General features: G+C 42.9%; 1 protein-coding gene across 2 annotated transcripts in view; it reads left to right on the forward strand.

Annotated features, from left to right (window-relative positions):
• Nucleotides 1-10063: 10063 nt before the first annotated feature.
• Nucleotides 10064-15997, forward strand: part of TEX2 (testis expressed 2) — a 465912-nt gene continuing 459978 nt past the window's right edge. For both annotated transcript variants that reach the window (XM_069199934.1, XM_069199935.1), the window contains exon 1: nt 10064-10193. The gene's annotated coding sequence lies outside the window, so the exon portion shown is untranslated. The remainder of the gene's footprint in view (nt 10194-15997) is intronic.

Genomic DNA, 15997 nt, shown 5'->3' on the forward strand with positions numbered 1-15997 from the left:
AGCCCAGGAGACTCATCAGAATATGCAGGACACTACTTAGCTTCCTTTATGTCACTGTCTAGAGAGAATTCAATAACAGCTTGTCAGTCTGACCCAGACGTGGATTCCACAGGCAGAGGCACATAATGGTTAAGCAAGAAAATACCCACTTTCTAAAAGTGACATTTTCAAACAGACAATCTAAAAAACAACTCTACCAAAAGATGTATTTTTAAATTGTGAGTTCAGAGACCCCCAAACTCCACATCCCTATCTGCTCCTAATGGGAAACTGCACTTAAAAGATATTTAAAGGCAGTCCCTGTGTTCACCTGTAGGAGAGCTAGGCCTTGCAATAGCGAAAAACGAATTTGGCAGTATTTCACTATCAGGACATGTGAAACACAGCAGTACATGTCCTAACTTTTAAATATACTGCACCCTGCCCATAGGGATACCTAGGGCCTACCTTAGGGGTGACTTAGATTTAGTAAAAGGGAGGGTTTAGGTCTGACAAGTGGGTACACTCTCTAGGTTGAATTGGCAGTGCAAGAGGGCACACAGAGACACTGCATTAGCAGGTGGGAGACATGTTTACAGGGATACTCATGTGGGTGGCACAATCAGTGCTGCAGGCCCACTAGTAGCATAATGCACTTTACTAGGGACTTGCTAGTAAATAAACTATGCCAATCATGGATAGATCAGTCACTAATACAATTTAGACAGAGGGCCTATGCACTTTAGCACTGGTAGCAGTGCTAAAGTGCTCAGAGTCCTAAAGCCAATAAAAACTGGTAGAAAAATTAGGAGGAAAGAGACAAATAGTTTGGGGATGACCTGCAAAAGGGGCCAGGTTCAACACTTGTCCATAATAAGCAGCCTTCTTGGTATGTAGGAGAATCTGGTGAGGAAAGAAACCATAAATTGTTTATTTTAAAAAAGTAGAGGCTGTGGATATTCAAACTGTGTGTGAGATTTGGATTAAAATATGCTTGCATGCTCACAGTTAATGTGAGTGGTTATTTGCACTGACTCATATTACATTTTTACATGCACAAACCACAAAAGCGTAGGAACGGAAATAAAAAGTATACTTCATTGGCGTCCTTTCACCACTTAAAAAGCTGCATGGGTGGCTGTGCTTAAAAGAAACTTCGCACCTGTTACATTTCAGCTGTGTTAGTGGCTCCTGAATTGAGAGACACCTGTAATATGCCCAGGGCCTTTCTCCTACACAATGTAAAAATGTTTGAAGGTATGCTCCGCGTCCGCATACCGGCTGCTTTTTTGCATACCCGGACTTGGTCGAGTTCCGAAGAACAGGTGTACGGAAGTTGGCACCGAGCCAGTGACGAATCATCACCGCCCCTCCTGCTCCAGCCGTGAACTCTGGGCGTTCTCTCTGGGCCTCTGCCAGGTGCAGCTAAGGTGAACGCAGCAGAACTAGCTGAATAGTGTTTAACCCTTAGTAAACCGAGATTTAGGCATCGACGGAAACGTTGTTATCCCGCACCAAATAGGAACCTGTGGCTGACAGGAATAAACTGAACACTGGAAATGACTACAAAGAAGCACTGTTTCCGCCTTTCTGAACTGGGGGCCCTGATATGAGTTGCCTTTGCAATGTTTTTTGAAGGGATGTACTCAAACCGAAAGTAACAGTTGCGACATAATTGATGTATTGTTGTTGGCTGAGAGGAATGACAAAAAAAGAAATCTCAATATCCCTCACACTCTGGCATTGTCAGGTCAGAGGGAAGGCTAGGAAGCGTTAATGGATGACCAGGGACAGCTGAAAGACTAGAAGAGAGGAAGAGAACACACCACACAGACAAGTGAAAAATAACAGCAACAGGCAAAAAAGAGACTACAGAGGCAGAGAGGGAAACTTGAAAAATGTGACAGGCGGAAAAATGAGAAAGAGGTAGCTAAGAAAAAACGAAATAGAGGAAGGGGCAGATAAGACAAAGAGACAGTCTAGAAAAAAAGCAGAAAGGGTGGATTTGTGAAAAAGATACATCTGAGAGAAAGGAGTGAGAGGGAGGGAGAGTAGGGAACATCAGTAAGAGTAGTACCAAAGAGTGACAGGTGTGAGAAAACTTAAAGACAGGCATAGAGGAAGCGAGAGGGAGGCACACAGGATAGAAAGAAGAGCATAGATTTGGGGAAATGGGAGAATGCTTTTAAATGTATGTTGTGTCAGTGTGTGTGATTGCGTGTGTGTGAGACAGAGCATATATATGTGTGGGAGTGTGCATTAAATAGAGAGTGAGTGAGTAACTGGTAGTGAGTGAGAATGAATGCTTCATAGTGAATGGGAAGAAGTGTGAATACATGAATGAGAGCAAGACTGCGTGCAAGTTAGTATGAGGAAGTGATAAAGTATGAGTAAGACTGAATGTGAGTGAGAATGAGTGCAAAAGAATGAGAATGCTTGAATCAGAGTGAGAATAAGTAACACTGAGTGAAAAAAAAATAGTAAGTCCATGTGAGGGTGTGATAATTTATGAGTATATCCGAATGATAATGAACATGAATGAGTGAGTGAATGTGAGTAGGAGAGATTGTGTTGTTATGCTTGCAAGTCTGCAGTTGGCCCTGACATTCTGAAGGTAAATCTTGATTTATAGAGGCACCCTTTGCAAAATACTGTGCTGGCATACTAGAGACAGTTCTTAACAGGATACTGGCATTAACCTGGCTTATGGTGACAGGCATGGAGAAATGCTGTTGCTGCCATACTGTAGTAAATTCTTGGCATCGGAGTACCCATTGTAAAAAGCTGGCTCTAGCTAGTATTAATTCCTTGATTAAGAAAGGACGACCATAGTATACTGTGGGAGGGCAACCATGACCAAATTCCGGTCCTAAAATACAAAAGGTCATTTTTGACTTCAGGGTCACCCATGTATATGGACAGTACTACTGATAAAATTGTGGGACTGGCATATTGAATGTTGTTTTTTGTCTAAGGGGGCACCAGTCACCCTTCCAAGAATAGAAAGAAAACAGTGTCTTAATGAGGACTGTTTACTTTCTGCAGCTTTCTTTGGGACCAGGGTATTATATTTAGGTTTTATAAAATAAATAATTTCAGCAATGCAATGCACATCCTTCTAATTACTTAATTAAAAAATAGCTAAAAATCAAACACATTTTGAACAAGTTGCTGCTTTGTTTCATTACTACTAATACAAAAAAATGATGTGTGTGAAACAACCCTCACCTCTGTGAGTTGCAGAAGTGATAGTGCCTTGCAAATGATTAGGAATCAAATGTATTGACAATAGGGAATTACCTAGTTCATATTCAATACAAGGTGTATATCAATCTATACATGTGAACTTAAATACACCATATGATCTAATAATAACTGTACCATTGTGGCATGCAATAGGGTGAACCGTTAAACCATAGCAGCTTGTGTGAAGTATGAATAATTTAGGCTCCCGGTACTGTTCAGTGCTCTGTAACACAATATTCTCTTCAAACACAATTTTTATATAATAAAAAGAGAAAGGAGTAAAGTAATAGGATCTTTGGTAAAGTTCCCCTGACATATCGTATAAGCATCCTAAAGGTCATGTGGCATTACTTCCTGTCAAGAGCTACGGTCAAAGGTCATGATGATGTCACTTCTCTGTGATATTATTAAAGTAAAGGGTGTGTGATGCCACTTCCGCTACTGCTGACTTTTTGGTGAATCGACATCTATGGGGAGACCGTGAAAATGTCCTGTTCTCCTAAAGGAAAGAGGAATCAAAAGGATAACCAGAATAATGAAGATAATCAGCAAGTAGTCAACATATTACTTCCTCCATTGTAGCACAGATCAGTCCTTGCTGATACGAGGATACACCAAGCAGAATGCATCATGGCCGTACATAAAAAATAAGTTCCAAGGTCATGCTAACACATAAATAATTAATCAGAAAAGAGTGTTATCAGAGAAAAAATCATTACAATGCAGCATTCAGTATTCTCTTCCCAAAGTCTGAATGGTTTTGACTTCTGAGGTCCAAATAATATTGATTTTCAAAAGTCGAAATAAGCACCCAAGTTGCTGCTCAGCAAGCAAATATGTTGAAAAGAAGCTCCTCAACTAACGTGCCCCGAGTGGAATGGCCCTGAACTCTTCCAGGGTTAGAAATACCCCGAGGCTGATAGACCTGAACAATGACTTTCTTGATCGATCCAGTGAGGGGAGAGGTTGAAGGCTTACATCCCTGCTTGAAAGGACCAAAGATAACAAAAACATGTCAGAAAGAAAAATGTTAAAAATACATACCATTTCCCTGCTCGATTTTTGGAAGTCGCACTATTAAGCTCTTCTTCAGCTAGTCTCAAATTCCCTTTAAAATCATCTGCTGTAGGGCTTGATACTTGGGCTAAACTGTTGAAACTATTGAACAATATGCTGGCTGAAAAAACCCTGCAACATTTACAGTTCTAATGTACACACATCTTCCTGATTACATTTCACATGCTTTTCATCAATCTTGTGTTTTTTGGGTCCATGCTATCTAAAGCATTCCCATTGTAATTAACGCTCTCTGTCAACAGATGTCTCAAATGTGGAGTAGCAAGGGGAACAAGGTTTGAGTATCGGTGTTGGTTCACTATCCCGTGATTCTGAGCAATTCACTTAAACTCCCCTGTGACGGGCTAGAGGAGAAGCGTGGCCATTCAGGTGCGTGGGACTACGTCCCTGAGTAACTGTAAATAAGAGAGAGAGAAAGAGAAAGGAGTGCAGTGAAAAGGGTAACACGGGGAAAAGGGGAGGAGGGAATAGACAATCACTGAGGAAACGGATAGGCACGAGCACTAGGGTAACAGGAAGGGAAAAAAGGGAAAAACAAACGAGGAGCAGGGAGAAACACGAAATCTTACCGACAGGCACCATAGACCGCCATTACTATTAAAGGGGCCGCCGAAGCCCAAGCACAGAAACTGCTAAATACTAAGGGAAAACAGAGAGACAAGAAAGATTAGGAATCAGAAGAGTACGAAAACAGAAGACAAGTACTGGCTAACCTGAGATAAAGAGAGTAATGTACTATTGACAAAAACAGAAAGACAGGACACATAACGACAATTGTGTAAGAAAGAGATATCATTAAAAGATCACTTACAGCTCTTGTTCTTTTCTCTCCACATGCGCTTCCCGGGGGAAAGTCCTGTGAACAAGAAAGAGAGAGAAGGTCGAGTAAGGAACGAACCTCAAGAACATCCCACCAATTAACGCCCGCTTCACAAAGACTGAAACAAACCTACCTGAAGTCCACTATATACCATAACTTCAATAAAAATCCTTCGTTTTTAAACCTTTAACGCAGTCTGGAGTGTTTCCTCCACACCCACACGGTTACATCCCCGTAACCCCAAAAAAAGAATCTGCACTTGTGTAAAATAATTGGTGCTACCGTAAAGCATTTCGATACCTGCTGGTCGAGTTTGCACTACACAAAACTGCAAAATAACCACAGTGATTTTGGAGAAATTTTTAAGCCATATGTCGTCCAGCACAAAGATTTCACATAGATGCCGAGCTTGAAGTTGCTTTACTTTAAAATGTATACCCTGCCATCCTTTGTGGCATGGAAATGTGCTTTCAGTCGGGTATAGTAAGGTGTCTTTTGGATTTCACCAGGAATTTTTAGATACAGGCAAAAACACATCCACACTCTCTCCCTCTCTCTGTTTGGAAAGGCTTCAAAAATATTGGTAATTTCACAAAGTAATGTGCTTTAGCTCACCTATTACACCTACAAATCTGCATTCTTCTCCCTTTCCGCTGCCGCTTAAGCCCCTCTCATGCCCCCTGCTTGCCATATAATAGTATGTTTTAGCCACTGAAAGCATGGGATGAAAAAGTGTGTTTACACAGATTAGCGCTGGTCACGCTGATTAAAAGCCGACCCTGCAGTTCCACCTTCTTGTTAGTAACAGCAGCAAGGAGATGTCAGCTATCATGACTCAATTTTACCTCATGTAAAGCTTCATGTCTGTCGTAAACTCTTTAGCAAATGCTTTTTAGGAGAAGAACCATTTTCATAAGATATACTCTCCCAGCTACTGATAACCTCAGCCTAATCCACTTCACTATTTGTTCAACCACATTTATCATACTTTTGACCCAGTTCTCCTCTGGGACACCATAAGGATTTTGGGGGCCCTGGGAAAAACGTTTTTTTGAGACCCCTGTTCTTAACAAATTTGAATTTACGATCCAGTTCCAACTCTTTCTCGCTCTCTATGGCCAACTCACTGACAATGCACAGGCACACCCATTCAATTTCTTAATGTGTTTACATCTACAATACAGGGAGAGTGTGTGTGTTTTCAATACTTCTACCACAGCAGCAGCTCATTAATACTACTGCAAATAATCTCTGTGACACCCTCCCATTTCTCATTTGCGAGGTCCGGTGTGGGTCTTAAAGAACCTTTTTTATGGATGCTGCATGAAACAAACACAACATTTGTCTGAAAATGTCAGTAACAGTCCCTCACACATCACCCAAATTCAAAATAAATTCAAATGAAATGGTACTAAAAGCAGTCTAAGAAATGTTTAAGGTCATCAGGGCAAGACTCTCTGCAGTAAAGGGAAGTGCTTTAGTTATATGCAGGGGAACTGGAATTATGTGGCTGGGTTGACCAATTTATGTGGCAATAAAAGTCCAGTTATGCATATACAACGCCAATAGCTATAACTCAAGCAAATGTGAGACCTATTGCATTCCAAATGCTTGTTTGTATTTACCCTTAACAGTCAGACCTGGCCTACCACATTAACCTCGAAGCCACTTCAACCACAGGTGAGCCATTCTGAAAGAAACAGAGACACATGGAATCTCCTTCCTTAAACTTGAAATTAATCTCCAGGTATTAATTCCCTGAAAAAGACTTTTGGCAGGAATTCACTTCTCCAGTACCCAGCAAAACACAGTGAGCCCTGCTACCGCGCTTAACTAGTCACCAGTGCTGGCTACTCCTCAGGATGCACCGCTCCCTCGAGGGCACTGACTCATAGCGCAGGCTTAGGGGAATGCCCGCTAATACAGAAGGGATTGCTTCCATTATAATGCGGTCTACAACATAAAGAGAACAGTGGGGCCTGCTGCCCCTTTACTTACTGGAAAATTAAAGAATTGCCTGCTCTGTGGTGAGCCTTGCTACACCACATGGTATCCACATGAAATGAAAATGGACATGGCCCTGTTGGTCCTGTTGCTGAAAAGGTATAATAACTTTCATTTATATAAATGACTTTATGAGATGCAGTATGTGGTGTTTGAAGATTTATGATGCATGATGGACAGGTTCACACTCTGACATCAGAACCAGATAGAAATAACACTGATTCTTCTTATTTCATGCATATATTGATGCCTACAAAGATGTTAATGATCAAGTTTTTACATATTGGTGACTTGCTTAAAGTTGTGTTGCCCACCCTGTCTTTTGCAACACAGTTAGCATTGTTTTTTCACCTACCTGAGCAATTGTGAGTCGAGGCCTAACACCCAACTCATATAGGTAAGCTTTGACACACATCCTTTGAATGATTCATTTTCACTCGCCACATGTGTATGTTCGCCATGACCACAACACAAATGATTATGCATGCACTCACACCTAAGTGGAGCACATGTGTGTTATAATAAGAACTCTTCTATCTCTCTATTTCCCTTTGGGGGTGCCAATAACAGTACTTACAGCCACGTTAATCATAGAAGACTGGTTGTAAATTAACGTGTTTCCTTCTACACACTACACATGTAGTTCCTCTCTTTCCAATAACAGAGTGACTTCACTTATTTGGTCCTGCAGAATGCAGAACACCTCGTATTAGGACGCTTTAGACTGTCAGAAACATGTTGTCCTCTTTAGCATTACTGAGCTGAAGTTCATCCCTCTCTTAGTTTTGGCCTATCCCATGAGGATACCCAATAAAATTCAGAACTCTGTCCTCCAGTATTTAGTTTTAATTCCTACACTGTTTTCACAACACTCTGTAATTTCCACCCACACCAACTGCTCAAATAAGTCTTATACTCCTAGGTAATACTTCAAGTGCCCTCCCATGTTCAGGGAGTTGTAGCCTACACTGCTTACTTTTGGTGTGGAGGAACCCTATGATGAAGCATGCCACCTATGGGTGGGTGGGGATTTCAATCCTAAATATAGGGAATTACATACAATAAAAGAGGGGAGCACTCCAAAAAGTAATCATGGGTAAAGTCGAATTGTTAGTATCAAATTAGGTACTATTTTTGAAAAGTCCAAATATATTGATTCGAGGAATAATACATTGTGAATAGCATGTTGCTCTTCATTCTTTCATTTTCCGACATATTTTCTAAGCCCAGCTAACGCGTTTCATAGTTTTAAACAAGACTCCATCAGGGATCCAAATCTTCGTTCATCTTGTACAGACGTCTATTTTATCAGTATGAATTTTTCATAATCCTTTAGGGTAAATGTCCTTTTGTATTTACGGTTTACCACACAAACAAATATCTGGCTATGGGGATTTACTTCATATCAGAGAGATATTTTGTCCAAGAACCTTCCAGTGTAATTGGTGCAGGAGTCCTTGTACATCTTTGTGTTTTGGCAAACAAAAAGCAGATGAGCAAAAGCATTTGCCACGCAGCCTCCTCTTTCTTCCCCCTTTTTGGCTTTGGGTGAGAAGGAAGAGTCTGGGGAGAAGGGGGAGAGTGGAGAGATGGTTCCTTTTTTTTAAGCTTTGCAAATGGTACCTGAGGGGATGTGTGACCACCTCATATCAGTAAATGCTGGGACGATGTGGAATTGAGGAGGGACTGTGAGACAGACACACAAATCAGTAGGCAGATTTTCAAAAACAGAGCTGGCAAAAAAGTTTTACGCCACCTACAAAACGGAGTTTTCTTTTACAAAAAGGGCACTAGATGGTGCATTTTATTGCATATTTTAAAATAGCGGATAAAAAGCCATAGGTGTTACAGGCAGGTCTGAAAGGGGGATAGATGGAGTTTTACAATACTTCAGGGTCATTCATATTACCAGGGAACAATATTTCTCATACAATATGTTCTTGCTTTCCCCTCTGTTTCCTTCTCTCTCTGTGTCGCTCTTTCTCTCCAAACCCTTTTCTTAATCTACCCCGTCCCCTGCCTTTCCTTACATCCCACTCCCTTCATCTTTCTTGTCACTTCACACAACTTTCCCTCTGCAACCGCTCTACTTTCGTTCTATTATATTATGGGTCAGACAAGTGAACAGCCATGAAATACTGAATGATCAAAAAGTGGGTGGTATATGTGTAGTATTAATCAGAAGAGACAATGCACAATGACTCCACATGCTGTGCAGTCACAGGAAGTGACGTCACAGTGTTGTCATATCTCACAATTTATTGGGAACGGGCATATTCCTCAGTAGACACCCAATTACAAACTTGCTACTTAACAAACTATTAATATTGTTTGAAGGTAAATATATGTACATGGTATATGTTTTCGTATATGAAACGTATGTTAATGTTTACCTTCTTGTCTGTCATTGCAAACACTGGTTGTTTGAGACAACGCAAGTTACGTTTTCTATCGGAGTTGCTATTATCTTATTAGGGCTTTGGAGTACCCCCCTGTCTGTTCGCACTATGAGAGTTTAAGGATAAATGAGCTTAGAAATGATTCGAAGTGGCAATGTTTTAAGACAAACAGGAGGGAAGCTTGAGTAGTACGTTTAAAAAGTACTGTTATCATTTGTTACGTGGGGAGGTTAATTGATTTTCCCAGAATTAAAGGCTATTAACCCGACGCCGAAACACCTGGTTCCCACGCGCCAGTGTCAGCAGCTCTGACCGTTACGCCTCATCCTCTCCCCTAATTCTAAGCGCGAACGTACTGCGCCTGTCTACCTATGTGTTTAACGCAAAAGGGACATCATAGTGGCTAATACACTCTTCTCCGTCCAGCACTGGGAGGTGCCTCAGTCCTCGCCGGTCCCTTTAAGAGGACGGCTAATTGTGGACCGATGTGCACAGCGATGGATGCCGCGCTCCCTTTCTCGGAGCTCTGCTGGTGCTGCCTGGGCCTGTCACTGCTCAGCGCTGGCGAGGCAGCGGAGGCACGGGCTCGGAGCTGGGGACCGAGGGACGGGCAGAGGCGGAGGCGCGGGGAGGCTCAGGACCGGGAGATGACAGGACCCCGGGGCACGGTAAGAGGAGGGAGTTCTTTATGAGTCCAGTGACAGGCTGGGGGAAAGGCAGCGGGCACTGCCACATCTGACCTAGGCTGAGCACCTGGGAAGCTGGGCAGGAATAGTCGAACCTGTGGGTTGCTTGGAAGTGCAGGGTATGAGGCCGGAGAGTCACATCAGGGTAGCGAAGCCTGTCAGCCTCATATCAGATTTTGACATCCTGACGTACCAGAAATTTAGAGCCTGACTCCCTCAAACCAGAGTCTGGCATCCTTTCCCGCAGCTGGCAGAGTGAAACTCTGCTTATCCAGCCACCCTGCCCATCGCCCCACTAGAACCGGAGACAGGAACGCCACCCTGCCGGGCGTCACCCTGCCCCACACAGGCACCGGTCAAAGAGAACATGTCACTGTGGGAGCCTCATACCGGGGCCAGTCACCCTGGCCCCATTCCACATAGATAGAGTCAGCATCACGCAACCGTGCCAGGGCCGGGCACCGTGACGCACTGTACCCAGACCGTGCCATCTGAGTGCCAGAGCCTGGCACTTTGACACTTCATAACAGTCTCTGACCCAACTCTCCAGAGGCTACACCCTTTATTGCCAGCTTCTGCCTCACGCTGACTCCCCCACAACAGTTTAAGACTTTCTAACCTCTTCTTCCTAGGAACCGTAACAGTCCTTACCAGCAGTTTACTGCACCTTCCTCACTCTATCGTCGGTATATCATAAGTCCCAAGGATTTCCTCTTTACATAAAAATGTAACCTGGACGCCCCTATACAAGAGAATGTACCCTGCTGCCCCCAATATCAAGAAAGACACCCTGACACCGCCATCCCATACAGCTGTGAGACAACCTACTACTTCTGCCAGATTCTGGGCCAAGCCCCCAATTTTCCGGAGATGGGCATCCTGCGCTCCCTACCACTGTCTCCGTGATTTGTGTTCCACAAGCATGCCTTGCCACCTATACAGATAATGACATTAAGAGTCCACAAAACAAAAGCCTAGCATTTGACCTCCTTCCAGTCCCCGAATAACCTTGCTAACCTTAACAGCCTGACACCCCACAGTGCAAGAGCCTGGGATTTTCGACCGGAGCTTGATACTTGGGCATCCTTACCAGACACTGGCACGCTTATTTTATTTATTGCTTCTTGCCACAGCCGGGCACCCTAACATTGTCAACCCAAAGCGTGGTAATATAACCCTACAACACCACAGCATGCCACCTTGACTCAGTGTCACCTTCATTACCAAGCCTGTCAGCCCAAAACGCTTCAATTAGGGCCTCATAACACCACAGAAAGCCTGACTTAAAGGCATGCATTCACCCCCATACAAAGGATGGCACCTCCATACCATAGTCGTGCGTTCTGCCACACTGATACCGGAATCTAGCAAACTGGCATACACAATTACCAGAGACTACTACGTTAACACCAATACCCGAGCCTGGCGCCCTGTATCGCGAAGAGCTGATACATAAACCGTTACATTCCCATAACAGCGCGTAGTACCTTTGCACCATTAACCTGATATTGTCACATTGAATCCCTCCATTTTGCACATCATGGCCTCGCCTGGACATGTCTCTCAGTGTAACATTCCCTGGAACCCTGACCTCCACCTCGTAGCTGACCATAGCATCCTGCCGCTTCACCTCCTTACTCTGGTAATTGGCACCTTGGTTACATCTATACGGTGGGATCCCATAAAACATAACGAGTCTCTGCTCCCTGGCAGATATTGGGGCTCCGGCTCAACACCATAAGATCAAAACGTAGGACCCAATCCTCCACCGCATGCCAGACTTTTGAGCCCTTACAAAGATGTTGTTGCTGCTCCCCCACCCAATATTACATCCTCAAACACTGTCCCCATATTAGATCGAGGTACTCTGTCTCCTAAGAGGCTGTGACACTGTGATCCACCTTGCAGACTTTGACATCCTGACCCACTAAACCAAATCTTGTTGTCCTGTCTCTTCACTTTTCTTTTTGCACCATAATCTCAATCCTCTAATACTAGATATTGGTACCCCACCCCGCCACCCAAATACCAGGCATGAACAGCATACACCTGTTACATAATCTGAAACACTGCTAATCCTCAATGATAATTTGGCACCCTAACTCCTCTCAATCTCCTTTGGACATCCTCTAAACCTTGCTTGCCAGTACAACAGTACGCTACTAAGCTGCACTACGTAAATTTTCCAGTACCAGCATGTTATCCTCGAAATTCCCAATTCTTATGACTGTTAGAGGCACCTCTGAAAATCTTCAGTTCTATCAAATCACTTCTGATTCTATGGGTCCTGCAAGCACAGAAGTGTTATCTCCAGAATGAGAAGAATATGGTTCCCTTGAGTATGAACTTTACAATTATACAGGGAATGAGGCACACCAATGCTTATGTAATGCTCCAATGAGAGACTAACAGTAATCTTCTTATAATGCTTCACATCACTAATGATACATATATTGATTGCAGTCTTTTGGGACTTGTGTTCTAAGGGGAAATGCCTTTTATAGAACTCCTGTAGTTACATCTCCAGTGCTGCAAAATGCCAGTTTACCTCTATAAAGATGGCACCCACAAATGCCTAACTCGGAGGGTGGATGAAGATGTTTTCTACTCTGTTCTTTTAGACATATGTTACATACCTTATATCATAGATATTTCAGTTAGTGGATATAAAGGAGGGTCACTGGAATTATGCGGCAGGGAAGACTAAATTATGTGGCAAGAAATGGCAAATTATGAGGCATGTTTTGTGACAGTTTTATTTTTTTGTTTGAATCTGTTTTATTATTTTAAATGGTTGTAGTTGAAATTACAGCGAACAGGTTTATACAATAGTATCTTCAGGTTAATTACATTTTTCATTATGATACATGTTCAACGATTTACATTATGCACAATACCATAAGTAAAAATTATTAAATCACCTTCAGTAAGAGTAAGGCTTTGCCTGGCAGGTGTACACCTCGTCTCTTCCAATTAATGACCATTCTCTGCGTGTAACCTTGGTTAACACATCTTACATTTCTATTTTAACATAATAACAAAGCGAACTAAAAGGGTAACAAGCCAGCTCTGGAGCAAACTGGGTTCTACCAGGTATGAGGGTATGTGATTACCTTGACCAATAAATAGCAGACTTCCAGTTTTACAAATACATCCACAGTGTGAGTGAAGAGGGGAATCCTAGGGATCCCACTCCAATGGCCTAATATGATGGGTAGTGTGTAGTTTGGGGCGGTGCTATCTTATATTGACCAATACCATCTGCCTTTGCATGTTGAGTGTGGTCATATGAGCATGGGTGAAAGCTTTCTCAGCCCCGACATTCAGTTTATTGAGGCAACTGATCCTCCCGTGCATTGTCAGCAAGAGGTGTGTGTAAGTCTGCTAGTTTTGTTTCCCACTGGCTTGCTGTGGGGTATTTGCAGAGACCCGGAGCATCCTCCCTGCGAAGCGCTACACTTTCCGCCTGTGCCCAAACCGTCACAGATCGGGACCAGGCTTCATAACATGGTGCCTCAGTTTTCTTCCATCTTCGGGTAATTAATCTTTTGGCTAGGATAAATCCTAAGTCAAGAAATCTGGAGGTGGCATGGTTATGTTTAGTACGGTGGAGTAGTCCTAGTATACATGTTTCCCAGGTGTTAGTGATTGTTTGGCCCCTAGAATGCCATAGTCTATCCACCACTGCCCTCCAGCAGTCCTGTAGCATGGGGCAGGCCCACAACATGTGCAGAATATCTGCTTCCAGCAATTGACATTGGGGGCAGCTCACATCAGTTCTGTGGAAGAAGCGATTCATTTGCTGTGGCGTCAGGTAAGCTCGATGGATAATATAGTATTGGATGAGGTAGAATCTAGCATTACGTGGCACCCTCAGTGGGCTCTCCAATATTTGAGACCATTGTTTATTTGTGTATGGTGCATCCTTATGAGTCTCCCAATGCTCACGTAACTGTGTGAGTGGAGTGGAGGAAGGTATGGTGTCTCAGGGATTCAGCTAGCCAATGCACCAGGTGTTTTCCTGTGCCAACTACATGCAAATATTTGTGGCAGTTTTTTGTTTTATTTTTATATATATATATATATACACGTTTTTACACATTAGCACTATCTGGGAAAATGTTTAACCTCGTTAGTATCACTCTAACACATAAAGCAATAGATAAACTGAAAGGTGACCTGTCAACCATTGTAAAGGGCTTTCCACTGCACAGCAACTTGTGTGGCAGCAATTTTCCATTTCAGCCAGAAACATTTGAGCCTGAAACCGTTTTGTTAAACTCTGCAAAATATGCAGCACAGCAAGGATTATGTGGCAAGTGTAACAAATCCATAAGTATGGAGAAAACCAGGAGCGTCTCGCGTGGCTGGGGTGGGGTTGCAGGTTGGGGGAGGTGCAGGAAAAAAATTATTAAAAAAGGCTTACCTGCTTTGCTCCCACACCGAGCTCCTCTCCCATCGGTGCTGCAGGCACAGGCTCCCAGCCTGCCCTGCGCCAATCCTGATGCTGCTCACAGCAGCGTCAGGATTGGCTGGCAGAGCCCAGCCAGGCCGCTCCCAGGCAGACTAGGAGCCTGTGCAGGTTCTCTCCAGCCCAGCAACCGTTTTGCTGGGCTGGAGAGAGCTCTGTGCGCATGTGTGTTTGGCCAGCCCAAGATGGCCGGCTAAACACATGCGCTCTGAGGGGAGTGCACATATGGCACCCACATGGAGGTTCCGCTCCTGGAGAAAACGCCACAGAATCGCGTAAGTCCAATGGCCATTATCTGAAGAAAAGAAATAGAAGATGGACATGTTTTTTATGGCTGTATTCTGAATATAAGTATATAACACTAGAAGTGCAATATATTTAAGCATTACTAGCCAAAGACGCCCACAGTATTTGAACAGCAGTTTACTTCTGCTTTTGGCAGATTGCTAAAACAAACAGCAAGATAGTTACAATTATGTAAAAATGTGGAGGTAGTCAGAGAGGCTTACATGGGGGAACGGACCAGCGCCTATTTGCTTCGTTTCTTAACGAGGATAGCACTTGTAATACGTTTAATATTCTTTTAGTTTCTACATGAAAAGTTTTCAATTCTGTTAGTCAGAAGATGGGTTGTTAGGCAAGCTATTGTTTGGTGCCCAAGAAGCAGGTTTTTTGTGAAGAAGCAATGGACTTTGCCGCTGCTTCTTGCAGAATGTAGTTAAGAAGAGTTGAGTTTGCGATAGAATGTTTGTCATTTATTTGATATTGTTTAAAGATCAGTGATAGAGCTGGGCAATGTGTTTTGCTGTTTTCGGGATTCATATGTATTGTTATGTTTAGAGATTAAACAGCTGGTGAGAAGGAAATTAGACAAACTAATGTTTAGGCCGTCCACTGCATGTAATACAACTTCTTTCCCATGAATTAGATGTGTATCTAAAATTATTTGTGAATGATATAATCTCCAATAAATATGGGAGTTGTTTTTTGGAAATAACAGTAGTAAAACATGTGATGTGGACTGCATTTGAAGGCACATGGTATCAACACCATGAGTCATGGCAGTGTTCAGTTTGCCAGAGTGACCCATAGACATTTTGCGCCAGAAAAGCATAGTCCATGTTTTATTTACGAATCTCCAGAAATATTTTTTTTTTTTCAGAAGTGTCCTATGCTTCTATAGTGTGGTGGAATTTAGACTAGTAAATAAAGTTAATAAATTTCAGCAAGGGAACAGTGATGAATAAGTGGTTAAGTTGAATGTTTGCTACATGTGGGCTTATGGGATCTGTTGGGTGATTGTTCTATTAACATA

Source organism: Pleurodeles waltl, chromosome 7 (genome assembly GCF_031143425.1).
Source record: "Pleurodeles waltl isolate 20211129_DDA chromosome 7, aPleWal1.hap1.20221129, whole genome shotgun sequence".
Lineage (NCBI taxonomy): Eukaryota > Metazoa > Chordata > Amphibia > Caudata > Salamandridae > Pleurodeles > Pleurodeles waltl.